General features: G+C 39.6%; 1 protein-coding gene across 1 annotated transcript in view; it reads left to right on the top strand.

Moving 5' to 3' along the window:
* The first annotated feature begins 4,799 nt into the window (after positions 1-4,799).
* Positions 4,800-18,497, top strand: part of LOC124612501 (C-1-tetrahydrofolate synthase, cytoplasmic) — a 163,410-nt gene continuing 149,712 nt past the window's right edge. Inside the window, exon 1 of the mRNA XM_047140742.1 lies at positions 4,800-4,928. The gene's annotated coding sequence lies outside the window, so the exon portion shown is untranslated. The remainder of the gene's footprint in view (positions 4,929-18,497) is intronic.

Genomic DNA, 18,497 nt, shown 5'->3' on the forward strand with positions numbered 1-18,497 from the left:
TCTTGAGTTCACAGTCATAGATCATCCTCCATATAGTTACGACTTGGCCCTATCCGATTTTCATCTGTTTCAAAAACACAAAGGACAACTGTTTAACCTCTTGAGTTCACAGGCATAGATCATCCTCCATACAGTTACGACTTGGCCCCATCCGATTTTCATCTGTTTCAAAAACACAAAGGACAATTGTCCGACGTCTTGAGTTCAGTCATAGATCATCCTCCATACAGTTACGACTTGGCCCTATCCGATTTTCATCTGTTTCAAAAACACAAAGGACAACTGTCCGACGTCTTGAGTTCACAGTCATAGATCATCTTCCATAGAGTTACGGCTTGACCCCATCCGATTTTCATCTCTTTCAAAAACACAAAGGACTACTGTCCGGCGTCTTGAGTTCACAGTCATAGATCATCCTCCATACAGTTAGGACTTGGCCCCATCCGATTTTCTTCTGTTTCAAAAACACAAAGGACACCTTCGAGGAGATCACTTTCATAGTGATTAAGTGGTGCAAGCAGAGGTGAGGTAGTCGCTTCTTCAGCAAAGTCAAATATTCTGCATTGACAGTGACAGTATCAAGTAAACTGGTCTCTGACATAACTATGTACTCTTCTGTTCCCGGTGTCATGATGATTAAAATTCTGAGTTTTGTACCGCGCAATCGTATAAAATACTTACCGTGAGGAAGGCCGTTGCAATTCGGCCGAAGTGATGGTTCTGAGTTTGTAATTAAAGCATTTTATACAATGTCGCGGTACAACATCCAGAAGAATTGTAATCATCAAAACTGGACTCTCACTGGTAGAAATGTGTACGTCTCCAGGGTGACTATGTTGAGAAATTAATATACAGGGTGTCCCATTTATCTTGACCACCCTAAACAGCTGTTTGTCCAGATGCAAATAACAAAATGTTTCAAGCAAATGTTGTTCAGCCGTCAGGGGGACATCAATCAGCATGATTGCCTTCGTTGCAGCTTTGTTTTTTACAAATATATGAACAGCGGTATTACATTTTTTAAATAGCACCCTGTATTTTTTATTCGGTAATTCATTTCCTCTCCTAAAGATCTATTCAAAATGTATCACATTGTACCATTCACTGAAACACAACGTTATTAATTACACAACACTAAAACGACGCTCACGCTTCCAGCGCTTAGTGCATGTAGTCGGGGTAATGTAACACATCTACGTGCTCATGTTGACAGAGGACAAATGTAACCAAACAGAATGCACACCCGTCATGCCGTCAACCATCGTCAGTTGAAGAGTTGTGTAATTAGAATGTACACCAACGAAGAGAAGGTAGAAATGCTACTCATCTATGGGGAATGTAAGTTAGCAGAACAATAATTGCAAATGGTTCAAATGGCTCTGAGCACTATGGGACTTAACATCTGAGGTCATCAGTCCCCTAGAACTTACAACTACTTAAACCTAACTAACCTAAGGACATAACACATATTCATGCCCGAGGCAGGATTCGAACCTACCACCGTAGCGGTCGCGCGGTTCCAGACTGAAGCACCTAGAACCGCTCGGCCACATCGGCCGGCTAACAGTAATTGCAATACTGTTTTCTTATGTACGGGGACATTTAGTACAGCAGTTTAGTCCTTTTAAATATTGTCGTGTAGAGTAGGCATACCGTAAAGGCTGTCTTTCCTACAAACTGCATCGACATAACGTTTCTTTTATTGTTGTTGTTATAGTTGTTGTTGCTGAAGATAGACGAAATGCTACGTAGCCAGCGGAACTGTGCAGAGAGCAATATCCTGACAAGAGCCCACCTTCCCGTCGGTTGTTTTCTCGTCTTGTTGCGATGCATCAGGAAACGGGAACGCAGTCGTCGTAGCACTCGCACAGACGAAGCTGCCGAAGTTACTGTTCTCGCTTCCGTTGCTATGAATCCACATATAAGCACACGACAGCTTGAACACGAGACTGGCATTCATAAAACCAGTTACATCGTATTCTTACACTTCACCGGTTCCATCCTTACCATGTACACCTACATCAAGAATTGCATGGGAATGATCAGAGTAGGGTTGAATCGCTCAGGGAGAGTTAGCAGTGCCAATGTCGTCAAGAACGTTGTTCTGTTTCTCATTACACTGCGAACTGCCGTTTTCGTCCGCGAAACGTGTGGGAATCACCGCTCCAAGGAGACGGATGGTTTCATTGACGCTCTTTATGCTACCTGCTGAGACTTTTTGTGTCGATTCTGAGCTGCTGTGTGTCTGTTTTCCTCGGCCGTCCGATAAGAAAACCACGTGTGATTTCAACGCTGGGTGTCGCGGTTCTGATCTCCATCGCAGAGGCGTCGAAAAAAAAGTGGTGAAATGTGGGTAAAAGAGGGTGTGACTGTCCCACCGTGTGACATGACCACGATGGCGTTGTGCGGAATTGTGGTGAAATTTGGTATCAATGTGACATCACTAACTCAGCTCACATCAACTTCTCAGTTCTGGCCTTTTTGTCGTATGTGTCGACACCTTGCTGTTTGAAGCCACGCTTCAGCACCATTGCAGGGGAAGCTTGTTGGCACCCTGGAGCCAAAACTTCAAACTTATGCATTGCAATGGGATACAGTTAAAGGGTTTAGAAAAAGTTATACTTTTTTGCTCAGTTGTACGTCATCCGCGAAAATTTTGAGGTTGCTATTAATATTACCTGCAAAGTCATTGACATACAATTTGAGCAGCAAAGGCCTCAACGCACTTCTGCGGGGCACACCGGAAGTTACTTCTTCTTCTGTCTAAGGCGCTGCAGTCACGGACTGTGCGGCTGGTCCCGGCGGTGGTCCGAGTCCTCCCTCGGGCATGGGTGTGTGTGTTTGTCCGTAGGATAATTTAGGTTAAGTAGTGTGTAAGCTTAGGGACTGATGAACTTAGCAGTTAAGTCCCATAAGATTTCACACACATTTGAACATTATTCTTCTTCTGTCGATGTCTCTCCATCCAAGACAACGTGCTGCATCGTTCCTACCAAGAAATTCTCAATCCGACACAAATGTCACTTCCTGTCCCACGCTATCGTACTTTCAATAACAAGCGTAGACATGATACTGAATGATGCTCTTCGGTTATTCTTTCTACCTGACTGCCATGATCCATGGCTTTCAAAATGTCACGTGAGAAAAGCGCGAGTTCGTTTTCGCGTTTTCGATTTTTTTTTTTCAGAATTCATGCTGGTTGGCTTATAAGAGGTCATTCTGGTCGAGATATTCGCGCATCATTACGCTTGAGCTCAGAATATGTTCTAAAATTGTTCAACAGAGGGTTGGAGAGGGATGAGAGGAAATTTGTTTTAGGTACACCGGAAGAAGAAACTCTGTCTTCCGCGTAAGCTGCTCAGCTGTTATGGCTCAGGCAACTCAATTTCTCTTCTTTTTCGGAAAAGAAACATTGCCGAGGACGGATGTTACAGTTAATCTGGATTCGTTACACCTAATATACTAGTTCAAATGGCTCTGAGAACTATGGGACTTAACCATCTGAGGTCATCAGTCCCCTAGAACTTAGATCTACTTAAACCCAACTAACCTAAGGACATAACACACATCCATGCCTGAGGCAGGATTCGAACCTGCGACCGTAGCGGTCGCGCGGTTCCAGACTGAAGCGCCTGGAACCAATCGGCCACAACGGCCGGCAATATGTTAGTTATCTGAGCATTGAGCACTACTTTCGTGGGCTGTAGCCTCTACGCATGTCGGCAGTATTATTCCTATATTTTTTTAACAGCTGTTGTTCTTTTCGCCCCTTAAATATCTCTTCCCTAAAGGAGTAGACTAGGCTGTTTGTTCTGTTCAGTCAGCATTGTAGCAACGCGATTTCATCATATGCTAGGCTCTCTCACTTTACAGTGAGCTGACAGGCATATGGGAGGTCACCTGAGTTCCGTCTTAGACGGGTGACGGGCGCAGTATTCCTTTAGGTTTATTGAGACAACACGACAGCAGATGCGGAGCATTCCAGAGCGCCATAACCTTGAGGCGACAGCAAACAGGGACAACTTCTGCTTCTGCAGAGTACACGCGGTCTCAGGGAGCTCTTCAGATGCATTTTACATAAATGAACTGGAATTCAGTAAAAACATAGAGCAAAACGGTAGAATGATCTCTAGGAATTAACCCAGAATAACTAACGGGGACGAAAAATTAGTGAATCTTGCAGATGCTTTTAACAGAAGTACGGTTTACAACGGCTGTGAAGCGCTTAGTATCAGCATAATTTCGTTGTTATCCTACTGCAGACAACCGATTCGTTAGATACCGGTGTATTAAACTGAATTTATCTATAAAATAAAAAGAATATGTGGGTGACAAGTGCAAATGTTGATGTAGCACTAAATTAACATTGTGCGAGCTTGTAAAAATAAAGTCGTAAGTTAAGTCTGACATGCGCTAAAATCAGCACGGAGTCCTGCCTCAACACCAGTTTTGGATACCTGGGGCACTGAAACGACACGTTCGTACTGGGTATACGTGTCTTACAGTAAAGCCGGGCATTCAAATATCGCAGCTGATTTGTATGTTACTGTAATTGTGAAAGATACTAGTTTTTAAATTAGTCGTTAAACATTTTTGTTGCACTTGCTGCTACGATTACTTTTGTTCTCACAGTAGCGTGGCACTTGCTATTGCTGAAAGTAAGACTGTTACGTCATGAATTATGGGCGAGGGGATTCCTTTTTTGTTTTCGTGCCTCCCAAGTGGGTGTTTTATTAAGTTCATTGCCGGGGTTATCTAGGGATTACAGACTGAACAACATATCCGTTTGACGTGCTGTGATAAGATAGCTTTGCTACCACAGCCTGTATCCTACAATTGAAACAGTGTGTGTCTTTGCTACCTCAGTCTGTATCCTACAATTGAAACAGTGTGTGTACCCCTACGGAGACAGTAGCTCGCTTTTTAAGGTAAGAACCGTATCATATAATCTATGCTTCGTTCACGCCTTTGATCGCGCTTCGGAATCGGGTTCCGAGTAGCAAGTTCATTGATTTATTCTTTTTCATTAATTGCATTTGATATACTGGAATAAAATTCAGTATTCTCTATAGCCACCAAAATGTTGGAAGCATGGAAATATAGAAAATGTTTCCGTCGTAAGAGTCGCTAATACTCGTTGTCCGCAGCTCGTGGTCGTGCGGTAGCGTTCCCGCTTCCCGCGCCCAGGTTCCCGGGTTCGATTCCCGGCGGGGTCAGGGATTTTCTCTGCCTCGTGATGACTGTGTGTTGTGTGATGTCCTTAGGTTAGTTAGGTGTAAGTAGTTCTAAGTTCTAGGGGACTGATGACCTCAGATGTTAAGTCCCATAGTGCTCAGAGCCATTTGAACCAATACTCGTTGATGCATTTGCGCATCTCAGAAGAAACCATTTCGACTTAATTTTCATTAACAGAAAAAGGCCGATTAGAAAATGAGTAATATCAGGTTACCTTCCATTAGGAAAGTGGGTGCACTCCACGACTGTTAACGTAATTTATAAATTACAGAGCGCAGCAATCAGTGGCCTTTTTTTTCCTGCAGGTTTTATTACGCAAATCAAGATTTCGGCTACTACCTAGCCATTATCAATGCACTATTTTTTAATCTCAATGCATGTTAGTTCCATGTTGTTAAAAAATAGTGCACTGATAATGGCTAGGCACTAGACGAAATCTCGATTTACGTAATAAAATTGTTCAAATGGCTCTGAGCACTATGGGACTTAACATCTATGGTCATCAGTCCCCTAGAACTTAGAACTACTTAAACCTAACTAACCTAAGGACAGCACACAACACCCAGTCATCACGAGGCAGAGAAAATCCCTGACCCCGCCGGGAATCGAACCCGGGAACCCGGTGCGTAATAAAACCTGCAAAAAAAAAAAATAATAATTTATAAAACGAATAATAGCCAAGTACAGCTCCTGATCTCTAGATGTGTTTAGTTCACAATGAATTCAACAATGTCTTAGGATTTGAGAGGAGTATAGACACTGTTGAAAAACTACCAATTTGTCAGCCTGGGCTGTACCATCGGTGCATTTAGTAAGGAGTGGTTGGCCACTTGTGTATTCTGTAGACCATATTCACAGCAAACGTTATGTTGTGGAATGTGCCACATGAACAACAAATGCAAGTATTTATTTAAAAATGCCCTTATACAGATACGTGCTGGCTACTTACAGGTATGTAATTGACACTTCTACCTAGGAGAAGCTGTTAAACAAAAACGATTTTAATTCCCGTTTAAGAAAGCCCCTGCTGTCTCTTTAACATTATATTTGTGTCGCTAGCATGTCAAAGAGATTTTTAGCTGCACAATTCGTTTCGTTCTGTGTGAAATTTAGCTTCACTACCTGAACTAGCAGGTGGAACGTATCATTCCATTACTTCCAAATATCATTATTTCTTTCAAACCTGAATGGACTGTTGCTAATAGATTTCATCATGAAATATATGCACTATGAGACTGCAATTAATGTTCTCAAATGCCGAAACAGATATTTACTAGAAACAGGAGAACATGTGTTAACCTCATCATATTTTTAATTAATAGTTACGTGAGATAAGTGTCTCGTAGAATATTAATGAATCAAGACATACAAAGTATGCAAGATGATGGATTGTTGTGTCATCTAAGTTGACAATCATTCTAAAGTGGGAAAGTAGTTGAATCGATACATTTTAGAAAAAAATGTTATACTATTTTTCCAGTTTAAGTTTACATCTGTAAACACATCAAACCCCTTGCAATGTACCTAGTTTCTACTCTCTCCATAGTACAATTCTCTCAAACAATGCAGATGAAACTGCCACGTGAGATTACACAGTGGTTGAAACACTGAACTCACAGTAGGGAATCCAGTCAATCAGTTTTCCAGTGGATTAATTTAGGGTAAATAGCATGTTGGTCCTTCTGGGCACAGCCCTTTTCCTTCCCCATGATAATGCAACAAGAACTTCAATCCTGATTTAATAACTTCATCATCGATATGATTTTAAACCTTAATCCAGTTATCTTTGCACAACCACTTTGAACTAGCACTCACAACACTCTTAATGATATGGTAATCACTAAAATCATTTTACACAAGTCAGAGGAATTAGTACCAAACTCCTCTATGACTTTGTATAGCAATTGTTGAGTGATTCTTTATTGTTATGGAAGGCAATTATAAATTATGACTTTCAATAATAATGCATCCCTCCATTTCAACGTGTTGTCAGACATTTCTTCTTTGGTACTGTTACAATGAATTAGGGACACATGAAAATGTCATAATTAGTGCTGGTGTATGTTAATGATGTTAAACCAGGTTTCATGTTTCTCTAGTTTCATAACTTCTTGTAGTGTCTATTCATGTAAACATATATGGAGATTGAAAAAGAAATTATTTCTAAGTTCTATACCATTGTTTTGCACTACAAATTAAGATAATTTTAATACATTCTTATTGTGTATCACGAGAATACTGTTTTTGGACAGAAACAAAAACAAAAGTTTTGAATTATATTAATATTTGCGCGTTTTCTGTTCTTTATTTCAAGCCTTATGGACGTAAAAGATTAAGCAGCAGTAATTTTTTTGTTCATAAGTCGGATAGTAGAGTTTCTCAGTATTCTAGATCGGCGGGGAAATGTCATCCTACTGTAAAGTAATTAATCATTTCTCATGTACAGTGTATCACAATTTTTCCAATACATAGATGTCATCTGATCACAGTATGTTACCTAGTAAATAAATAGTTTTTGAAATCAACATATAAAATCAGTGGCATTTTTCTCATCGAATGTGTACTTGACTTTGCCTATGAACTCTTTCAGGCATTCAGACACTTATTCACTTTTCCTCAATTTTGAACCACAGTTTTTCAACCTTCACTGATCTTGGGAATCTACTATAAACATCATCTTCCAATTTGTCAATACTGAACTATGTAATTTACAGAAATAATTCTTGCATTGAAATTCAGTTATGGAATCTACTTCTCCCTCTGCACACTAAATGTTGTTCCCACTGTAATCCAACAGTTCAGGGGCCAGGTGCAGATCCAGAGCTCAGTTCTAAGGGGGGGATCATAGTTTGTTTAAGTCTCTGTCTTTCTAATTAACACGCAACAAGCGGCTACACGGGCAGCAGGGGTTGTGTGGCGTGGGCTGGGCGGTTTTTTAGGTTAGATGGCCTTGGGCAAGTACAGAAAGGGCAACAGCCTCAACGGGTGCGGGGCAAAGTCAGGACATGCGGGGAACAAGCAGCAATCGGTATTCTAATTGTCAACTGTCGAAGCTGCGTTGGTAAAGTACCGGAACTTCAAGCGCTGATAGAAAGCACTGAAGCTGAAATCGTTATAGGTACAGAAAGCTGGCTTAAGCCAGAGATAAATTCTGCCGAAATTTTTACAAAGGTACAGACGGTGTTTAGAAAGGATAGATTGCATGCAACCGGTGGTGGAGTGTTCATCGCTGTTAGTAGTAGTTTATCCTGTAGTGAAGTAGAAGTGGATAGTTCCTGTGAATTATTATGGGTGGAGGTTACACTAAACAACCGAACTAGGTTAATAATTGGCTCCTTTTACCGACCTCCCGACTCAGCAGCATTAGTGGCAGAACAACTGAGAGAAAATTTGGAATACATTTCACATAAATTTTCTCAGCATGTTATAGTCTTAGGTGGAGATTTCAATTTACCAGATATAGACTGGGACACTCAGATGTTTAGGACGGGTGGTAGGGACAGAGCATCGAGTGACATTATACTGAGTGCACTATCCGAAAATTACCTCGAGCAATTAAACAGAGAACCGACTCGTGGAGATAACATATTGGACCTACTGATAACAAACAGACCCGAACTTTTCGAATCTGTATGTACAGAGCAGGGAATCAGTGATCATAAGGCCGTTGCAGCATCCCTGAATATGGAAGTAAATAGGAATATAAAAAAAGGGAGGAAGGTTTATCTGTTTAGCAAGAGTAATAGAAGGCAGATTTCAGACTACCTAACAGATCAAAACGAAAATTTCTGTTCCGACACTGACAATGTTGAGTGTTTATGGAAAAAGTTCAAGGCAATCGTAAAATGCGTTTTAGACAGGTACGTGCCGAGTAAAACTGTGAGGGACGGGAAAAACCCACTGTGGTACAACAACAAAGTTAGGAAACTACTGCGAAAGCAAAGAGAGCTCCACTCCAAGTTTAAACGCAGCCAAAACCTCTCAGACAAACAGAAGCTAAACGATGTCAAAGTTAGCGTAAGGAGGGCTATGCGTGAAGCGTTCATTGAATTCGAAAGTAAAATTCTATGTACCGACTTGACAGAAAATCCTAGGAAGTTCTGGTCTTACGTTAAATCAGTAAGTGGCTCGAAACAGCATATCCAGACACTACGGGATGATGATGGCATTGAAACAGAGGATGACTCGCGTAAAGCTGAAATACTAAACACCTTTTTCCAAAGCTGTTTCACAGAGGAAGACCGCACTGCAGTTCCTTCTCTAAATCCTCGCACAAACGAAAAAATGGCTGACATCGAAATAAGTGTCCAAGGAATAGAAAAGCAACTGGAATCACTCAATAGAGGAAAGTCCACTGGACCTGACGGGATACCAATTCGATTCTACACAGAGTACGCGAAAGAACTAGCCCCCCTTCTAACAGCCGTGTACCGCAAGTCTCTAGAGGAACGGAGGGTTCCAAATGATTGGAAAAGAGCACAGATAGTCCCAGTCTTCAAGAAGGGTCGTCGAGCAGATGCGCAAAACTATAGACCTATATCTCTTACGTCGATCTCTTGTAGAATTTTAGAACATGTTTTTTGCTCGCGTATCATGTCATTTCTGGAAACCCAGAATCTACTATGTAGGAATCAACATGGATTCCGGAAACAGCGATCGTGTGAGACCCAACTCGCCTTATTTGTTCATGAGACCCAGAAAATATTAGATACAGGCTCCCAGGTAGATGCTATTTTTCTTGACTTCCGGAAGGCGTTCGATACAGTTCCGCACTGTCGCCTGATAAACAAAGTAAGAGCCTACGGAATATCAGACCAGCTGTGTGGCTGGATTGAAGAGTTTTTAGCAAACAGAACACAGCATGTTGTTATCAATGGAGAGACGTCTACAGACGTTAAAGTAACCTCTGGCGTGCCACAGGGGAGTGTTATGGGACCATTGCTTTTCACAATATATATAAATGACTTAGTAGATAGTGTCGGAAGTTCCATGCGGCTTTTCGCGGATGATGCTGTAGTATACAGAGAAGTTGCTGCATTAGAAAATTGTAACGAAATACAGGAAGATCTGCAGCGGATAGGCACTTGGTGCAGGGAGTGGCAACTGACCCTTAACATAGACAAATGTAATGTATTGCGAATACATAGAAAGAAGGATCCTTTATTGTATGATTACATGATAGCGGAACAAACACTGGTAGCAGTTACTTCTGTAAAATATCTGGGAGTATGCGTACGGAACGATTTGAAGTGGAATGATCATATAAAACTAATTGTTGGTAAGGCGGGTACCAGGTTGAGATTCATTGGGAGAGTGCTTAGAAAATGTAGTCCATCAACAAAGGAGGTGGCTTACAAAACACTCGTTCGACCTATACTTGAGTATTGCTCATCAGTGTGGGATCCGTACCAGGTCGGGTTGACGGAGGAGATAGAGAAGATCCAAAGAAGAGCGGCGCGTTTCGTCACTGGGTTATTTGGTAACCGTGATAGCGTTACGGAGATGTTTAATAAACTCAAGTGGCAGACTCTGCAAGAGAGGCGCTCTGCATCGCGGTGTAGCTTGCTCGCCAGGTTTCGAGAGGGTGCGTTTCTGGATGAGGTATCGAATATATTGCTTCCCCCTACTTATACTTCCCGAGGAGATCACGAATGTAAAATTAGAGAGATTAGAGCGCGCACGGAGGCTTTCAGACAGTCGTTCTTCCCGCGAACCATACGCGACTGGAACAGGAAAGGGAGGTAATGACAGTGGCACGTAAAGTGCCCTCCGCCACACACCGTTGGGTGGCTTGCGGAGTATCAATGTAGATGTAGATGTCTCCCCTCCCCCCAAAATGACCTGTCACAAATATGTAAAATTTTAATAACGATAACAACAACGTATTTAATTGTTTTAATATATTAAAAATAAATAGTTTAACCACCATAAAAAATATAAATGTTTTTTGTAATAATAATAAATTTTCATATCAGTGAATAATATCCAAGAAATTGCAAATCAGAAAAATATAGACTTTGAACTGCATACACCTCAAATATTTGGGGAGGACATGAGTCTTAAAATTAATTAAGAACTATAATGGCAGCACTTTCTCATCACTTAAAAGTGGCAAAATTCATACAGTGTAAAAGGGAAGTGTACATTCCTAATTATCAGTAATTAACTTAGTATTTTGACTGTGACCACAGGTCTACACACTAAGACTCTGCAAGTATGTAAATTGGTGGTGGAGGGTGGGGTAGATGCAGTTTCCTTCTTTCCATCTACTTTCAGAAAGGCAGTTTATCCATCTTGCCTTAGTTACCTTCATCGATTCTACCTGTGCACTCATGAACTAAGATGCATTTATTGTTGATAGCTTGTGGTGACAGCTTGAGCATATGCACCTTCTCCTGGATGCAATGTTCTCTGCAGGCAGCCAGGCCACAAGCCCATCCATCTGAGCAGGCCCTTACAGACTCACACAAGCACCCTGTGTAGCTTGTAAATTCTAGAGTTCCTCGTCATTTTTGACTTCGTTTTTATGTTACTTTATACTCCAAAAGCTGTTATTAAATTTATAACTTGATAAACATTAAACTATGAATGTTTATACGAGTATGTTTTGGTGGGGTCATGGACCTCATGATATCAAGCCCCACTCCTTCCTTTGGATCCATGCTTGTCAATGGCGATTTTCTCACTTATAATTAGGTTTGAAGTAGCTGCACTGAGAGGTATGGATTTTGTAACAAAAAACACATTTCACCCTTAGATTAGCAAAACTGAAATCAATTTCAGCGGTGCAATATTAATGGTGAGCCTCATATAAAGAAGAGAAACTTCATATGCTGAAGCCTTGAGTCAATGTATAATATGTCCATGGTGTATTAAACTCTCTCCACTCCAAGAAGCTAATGAAATATTTTCTTTTTCTGGTAACTTTTAGAAAGTGGACATTGCCAGTTTCTGCTGAGAACAGCTATTAGGAAATCATGAACAGTGTGGTTTATTATCAAAATTATTGTTCATTTCAAACATTTTAAGTACATACAGCTTTATCAGTGCACTGAATGCCACCAGACGACACTGATACATTCACACTAAGGCTGTATGATGGTCAGAATGCACCACGAATGATTATAGAGAAAGCATGGCAGTGAGCAATCTGAACTAAGCTTGCTCATACACACTGTCCATACGGAACTCAACTCCCAGACCACCATGCCAAGCAACATCATTCACTACTCCAAAATACATTGCCAGTGTGTGAATGCAGAATTCTACTAAACAAGCAGTATTTGCAGTAACATAAAGCTAGATCTCCCCATGCAGCAAAAATGATGTCACTTGGCCCCTGTCAAGTAACGTCACCCATGTGCTTGTGGAAACACTCAAATATCAGTGGTGCCAGTCCAGTGATGTCACTTTTAGCCATGCCACAAAAGTTACAAATGCTTTAACTTCTCCCATCACCAATTAGCGCCAGAAGGGGCAGCTACATTTGAAGCTAACATGCCATAATACGTGGGTTTCATATTTATACTTGTGTGTTACGAAAATATGTAGTTTCAATAATGCAATACATTAAAGATCTCTCCAAAATGTGTTGTCTTGAGTATGGTTTATTATGCTGCAATGATAGGATGTGCGATTTTTGTGTACAAAAGTTTTGCCACTGCAGTTGTTACTCATTATGGTCAATTTAGGGATGAAAATATATGCTGTCTCTCTTATATGATGCATGAAAAAATTTGTATGTGTATAAGCAGGTATTATGTAATAGGGTAAAGGTGATCTGTGGTTTCACTACTGCTCATTTTATTCTAAAAATTGTGAAAATTAATGCAATACTGGTAGTACGTTCAGATAATCAGATTCCAGTACTCAAAACTTCAATGCTCTGTAAAAACTTGCCCAGTGGATTTGAGTAAGGAAGTAATGGGGTTTCTGGTGGAAGTATTATTCCAGATTTAATGTAGCTTTTAATAAAGGAAATCAACTATAGTACAGTGTCTTTTAGTGCACAGAACTCCAAAATTCGGTATAGAATAAATGTAATATTTGGTTGTATTTACCTGATGTATGGTGTAAGAGTGAAAATACAAGCTTTTAAATCAGGCATTAGAAAATCGTAAATAGCGTACAACATATCACACAAAAACTTTGAAACTGTACTTTTTAGAATGTCGTATAGGCCTAAATATTGGAAATATGTAATCGCCATATGTAAAATATCGAAGTGTCACTTCTGGTTTTACTTAGCCAGGACTGTGTCTTTAATGCGAGTATCGGATTTTTAATAGAGTTCAAATCACAGCTCTACAAATACATGACATTAGCTTTCATTATCGAAATGTGTATTACATATGGGTCTTTGTTTACAAGTGCTATGTCCATTACTTTGTTTGATGTTACTGTGTTATTTGTGTGTAAATTCCAGTTTTAAATCCAACATTTGTGCTTTCTTGACTTGATATTGGTTTCTTCGCTCTGTTCTAATACCATAGCCTGAATGACAACACTAATGCCAGTGCGAATAATCATAGCTGACACCTTATCGAAAACAGTGCGATGTCAATATCGACAGGATTGCGTCAAGACAGCAGCAGATGGCGCTTCTGTCACGTTCGTGAATGGACATTACAGAGACAATCACTTTCAAATGTGGCACTTACTTGTTAGTGTTTGTACAATGCAATTAGTAGATACAGTGAGCCAGCAACACAAAACTTTGATGTGATCCTAACACCTTTATGGCACTTCTACTTTTGTAGAACCATCTCATGCATATGTTGGTTAGCTCCCTGTGCTGTATATGAAAAGTGGAGGCTAAACAAATTCCTACAAAACTGATTATGACAAAGAATGTGATTCAACACCTATTGAGTGTCAGGATTTTTTTTATATGTGTAGTTTCCAGCAATTATCATTAAGATATGCAGTTTTATTTAAATACTACTACAGTATTGCAATGCCCGTTTATAAGTACTGCTTCAGAAAAAATGTCAATGATTGAATGAATGAAAGTCAACACTAACCTCATACAGTCAGGAGCTGACTTCAATTAACCGAAATTTGGGAAGCAAAGTAACCAATGATTGTCGAAGTAGGGAGGATACAAAATGTAGACTGGCAAAGCTTTTTTGAAGAAGAGAAATTTGTTAACATCAAGTATAGATTTAAGTGTCAGGAAATCTTTTCTGGAAGTATTTGTATGGAGTGTAGCCATGTATGGAAGTGAAACGTGGATGATAACTAGTGTAGACAAGAAGAGAATAGAAGCTTTTGAAATATGGTACTACAGAAGAATGCTGAAGATTAGATGGGTAGATCACATAACTAATGAGGAGGTTCTGAACAGAATTAAGGAGAAGAGGAATTTGTGGCACAACTTGGCTGGGAGAAGGAATCTGTTGGTAGGACTCCTTCTGATGCATCAAGGGATCACGAATTTAGTATTGGAGGGAAGTGTGAAGGGTAAAAGTAGTAGAGGGAGACCCCGAGATGACTACACTAAGCAGATTCAGAAAGATGTCAGTTGCAGTAGGTACTCAGAGATGAAGAAGCTTGCATTGAACAGAGTAACATGGAGAGCTGCATCAAACCAATCTCTGGACTGAAGACCACATCAACAACAAAATAAGAATCACTACAGTGAATAAAATATGATTGCTATCATAAAGTCATGATAGGACATGTGAAAATATACTGATTAAATTTTAGCATCCAGTGTACATCATTTATTAAGCCAAATGCCATGTAAAAAGACGTTACAGCTAATGTAAAGAGCAAATCACTCAATTTAGGAAAATTACTATGTCATTATATTAGCTGAGGCGAAACATTAATGAAATAAATATTACATTGACTAGACCATTAAACAAAATAACTGAAAAATCAATACACACATGACTAATACTGCACATAATATCATGCTGATGTGCGATATTTGGAATGAAAATCACGAGATATGTTAAATGACAAGGTGCTTGAAGCAGAGAACCTCATTAGCAATCACCTCAAAGTTCTTAATGTCAACACATTACTGCAATGACACAATTTTAAAAGACATGGACCTCACATGGGAAAAATAGGAAAAAGAAACTCTGTATCAATCTAATGAATGTGCTTAACGTCCACACGCATAAACCAATACCATCAAATTTTCGACAAACAGCTTTATTGCCAACTAACAGTAAACTGGGAGTTCAACCAGACAAAACAGTTTAAACAGATGCAATAAGATCAATAGTATCTACAGCAAAATCAGCAATAATAAAAGAAATGGAACCTCAAGCAGTAGCCCCACGAAATTCAACAATTACAGGAAAAAAGAAATTAATAACAGTAATTATTGAATCATCGCCTTAATCCTGTGGTGAAGTGCTATCAGGCGATTCAAATCAGCTGCAAGTAAATCAAATAAGCCTACTGTGTGTGTTTCAAAGAGGCTAAAAATATTCCATAGAAAAGTGACGATTTTTATGACCTACAACAAAGAAGTCCAATCCTTAAAATGAGATAAACTGTGTGGAGACCTATCTTATTTATTTAGATGATAATGTGGACAGACTTCCTAGTTCACAAGAAACAGAGCTTAATGTAGACATGCCAAAATTTGGGTGAAGAACAATTTATCCTAAGTTTGTAGCAGTTGCTGGCATCCAACTTAGATGATGAACATCATTTAGCTTGTAGTATGATAGATGTAGAGGGATTATGGGCAAAGTTTCAACTCACTGTTAGTCAAATTCTTAAGACATATGTGCCTAGTGTGCTGGAAACATATGTGCCAAGTAAGCGGATAAAGGTTGTAAACGACCTTCCATGGTTTAATGATCAAATTCGGAAAAATGTTGAGGAAACAGAAAATGTTACGCTCTCCATTCAAAAAAGAGCACGCAGATGTTGACAGGCGAAAGTTATCAGAAATTTGTGCAAACGTCAGAGGATTGATGCTTGACGCATACAACATCCACCGTCTTACATTAGCGAAAGATTTTGCCATGTACTTTAGAAACTTCTTATTGTACATAAAAGCACTGAGTCGGGCAAAGACTAGTTTGGGGTGGCAACAGAAGACAGCAAAAGGAAAGCTGAGGTTTTAAATTTCGCATTTAAAAAGTCATAAACATACTGTCGCTTGACTGTCATACAGACTTCTGCATGGACGACATAGAAATTGGCATCCATGGCTTAAAAAAGCAACCGAAAGAGTTGAAAATAAAGAGCCACCAGATCCAGATGGAATCCCAATTCGGTTTTAGAGAGAGTACTCCATGGCATTGGCTCACTACTTAGCCTACATTTATTGTGAAGTCTCACCTAATGAAAAGTTACAAGTGAATGGAAAAAAACACAGGTGGATCATGTATATAAGAAACATAAAAGAACTTATCCACATAATTATAGACCAATATCCTTAACATTGGTTTGCTGCAGAAGTCTTTAACACATTCTGAATTAGAATATAATTAAATTCCCTTGAAACAGAAAAGCTTCTGTCAGCAAATCAGCCTTGATTCAAAAATCATCGCTTGTGCAAAACACAGGTTGCCCTTTTCTTACATGATATCCTAAAAAACAAGGGTGGAGAGCAACAAGCAGATTCTATATTCCTAGAGTTCTGGAAAGCATTTGACATGGTGCCCCAAGGTCTGAGCATACAGTTTAGGTTCCGACACACTTTTAGGTGATAGAAAACAATTTATAGTCTTTGATGGTGTGTATTCATCAGAGACTAGAGTATGGTCCCCATGGAAGTGTGACAGGAGTGCTTTTATTCTCTGTACACATAAATGACATGGTGGACAGTATGAGCAGCAATTATCGGCTGATGATACTGTGGTATACGGGAATGTGCCATCATTGAGTGACTTTAAGAAATACAAAATGACTTAGACAAAACTTCTAGTTGATGTGATGAATGGCAATTTGCTGTAATGAAGATGGACAGGAAAAACAGTCCTGTAACATTAAAATAAAACATTAGTAGGATGCAGCTTGACAGAGTCACTTCAAGTAAATATCTCAGAGTAACAATGCAGAGCAATATAAATGGAAAGAGCATGTCAGGTTTAGGTAGAGACAGTGAATAGTCGACTTCGTTTTATTGGCAAAATTTTGGGAAAGTGCAGCTGATCCGCAAAGGAGACAGCATATAGAACTCTAGAGCGACATATTCTAGAGTGCTGTTACAGTGTTTGGGATTTCCTGAAGGTCGAATTAAGGGAAGATGGAAGATATCGAATCAGTTCAGTGGCGTGCTTCTACATTTGCTACTAGTAGGTTTGATCAGGACACGGGTACTACACAGACACTTCATGGGCTCAAATTGGAATCCCTAGACAGAAGGGATTTCCACAAGAAACTATTGCGCAAATTTAGAGAACTGGCATTTGCGGCCACCTGCAGAACGATTTTACTATTGTCAACGTACGTTTCGCGTAAGGAGCGAGATATTAGGGCTCCTATGGAGCCTTTAGACAGTCTTTCCCTCGCTTTATTTGCAAGTGGAATAGGAAAGGAAATGACTAGTAGTGGTACAAGGTACCCTCCGCCATGCACCGTGTGCCGCTTGCTGAGTGTATATGTAGGTGTACTGGGTGTAGTCCAATCACTGAGCAACTCCAGAATTGAAGAAATATGGTTTATCTAATTTCATCACAAAGAAATTATAGATGCTGCATGTATTCCACTATTTGACCTTATCAAAATAATTTTTACAGAGGAATCATTTCTAGACTACTTGAAATAATTTGTCTTGCTCACATATATAACACATGACAGGTATTTGCCCCAAAATTACAGACCTATAGCAGCATCAATAATCATATCGAAAATATTGCCACTTTAATGAAAGACCAATTTAATTATTTTTTTAGTGTAACTACCTACTTAACAAGGTATGATTTGGGTTCTGAAGTGGACTGTCAGCAATTAAGTCAGTTGAAGAAGTTGTATTATCAGTACTATTCCATTTTGACACTATCTTCCATAGCATTTCAATTAAGAATCTTTAAAGATCTGGAATAACTGAAACAGAACTAGCACTACTGAAATAGTATTTAACAAATAGAAGCGAAATTGTTATTGCTAACTGAAAAAGAGCTAACCTCAGAAAAAAAATGAAGCCTCACAAGGATCTGTGCTGGTACCTACCTTATTAATTATCTAGGAGTATGAACTGTGTAAAATTTTATCAGATAAATTCATGAGATGCATTGATAGAACTTTCACCACTTCACTTCACCACATTAATGAACAATTCTGTAATG

This window comes from Schistocerca americana, chromosome 4, assembly GCF_021461395.2.
Source record: "Schistocerca americana isolate TAMUIC-IGC-003095 chromosome 4, iqSchAmer2.1, whole genome shotgun sequence".
In the NCBI taxonomy this organism is placed as follows: Eukaryota; Metazoa; Arthropoda; class Insecta; order Orthoptera; family Acrididae; genus Schistocerca; species Schistocerca americana.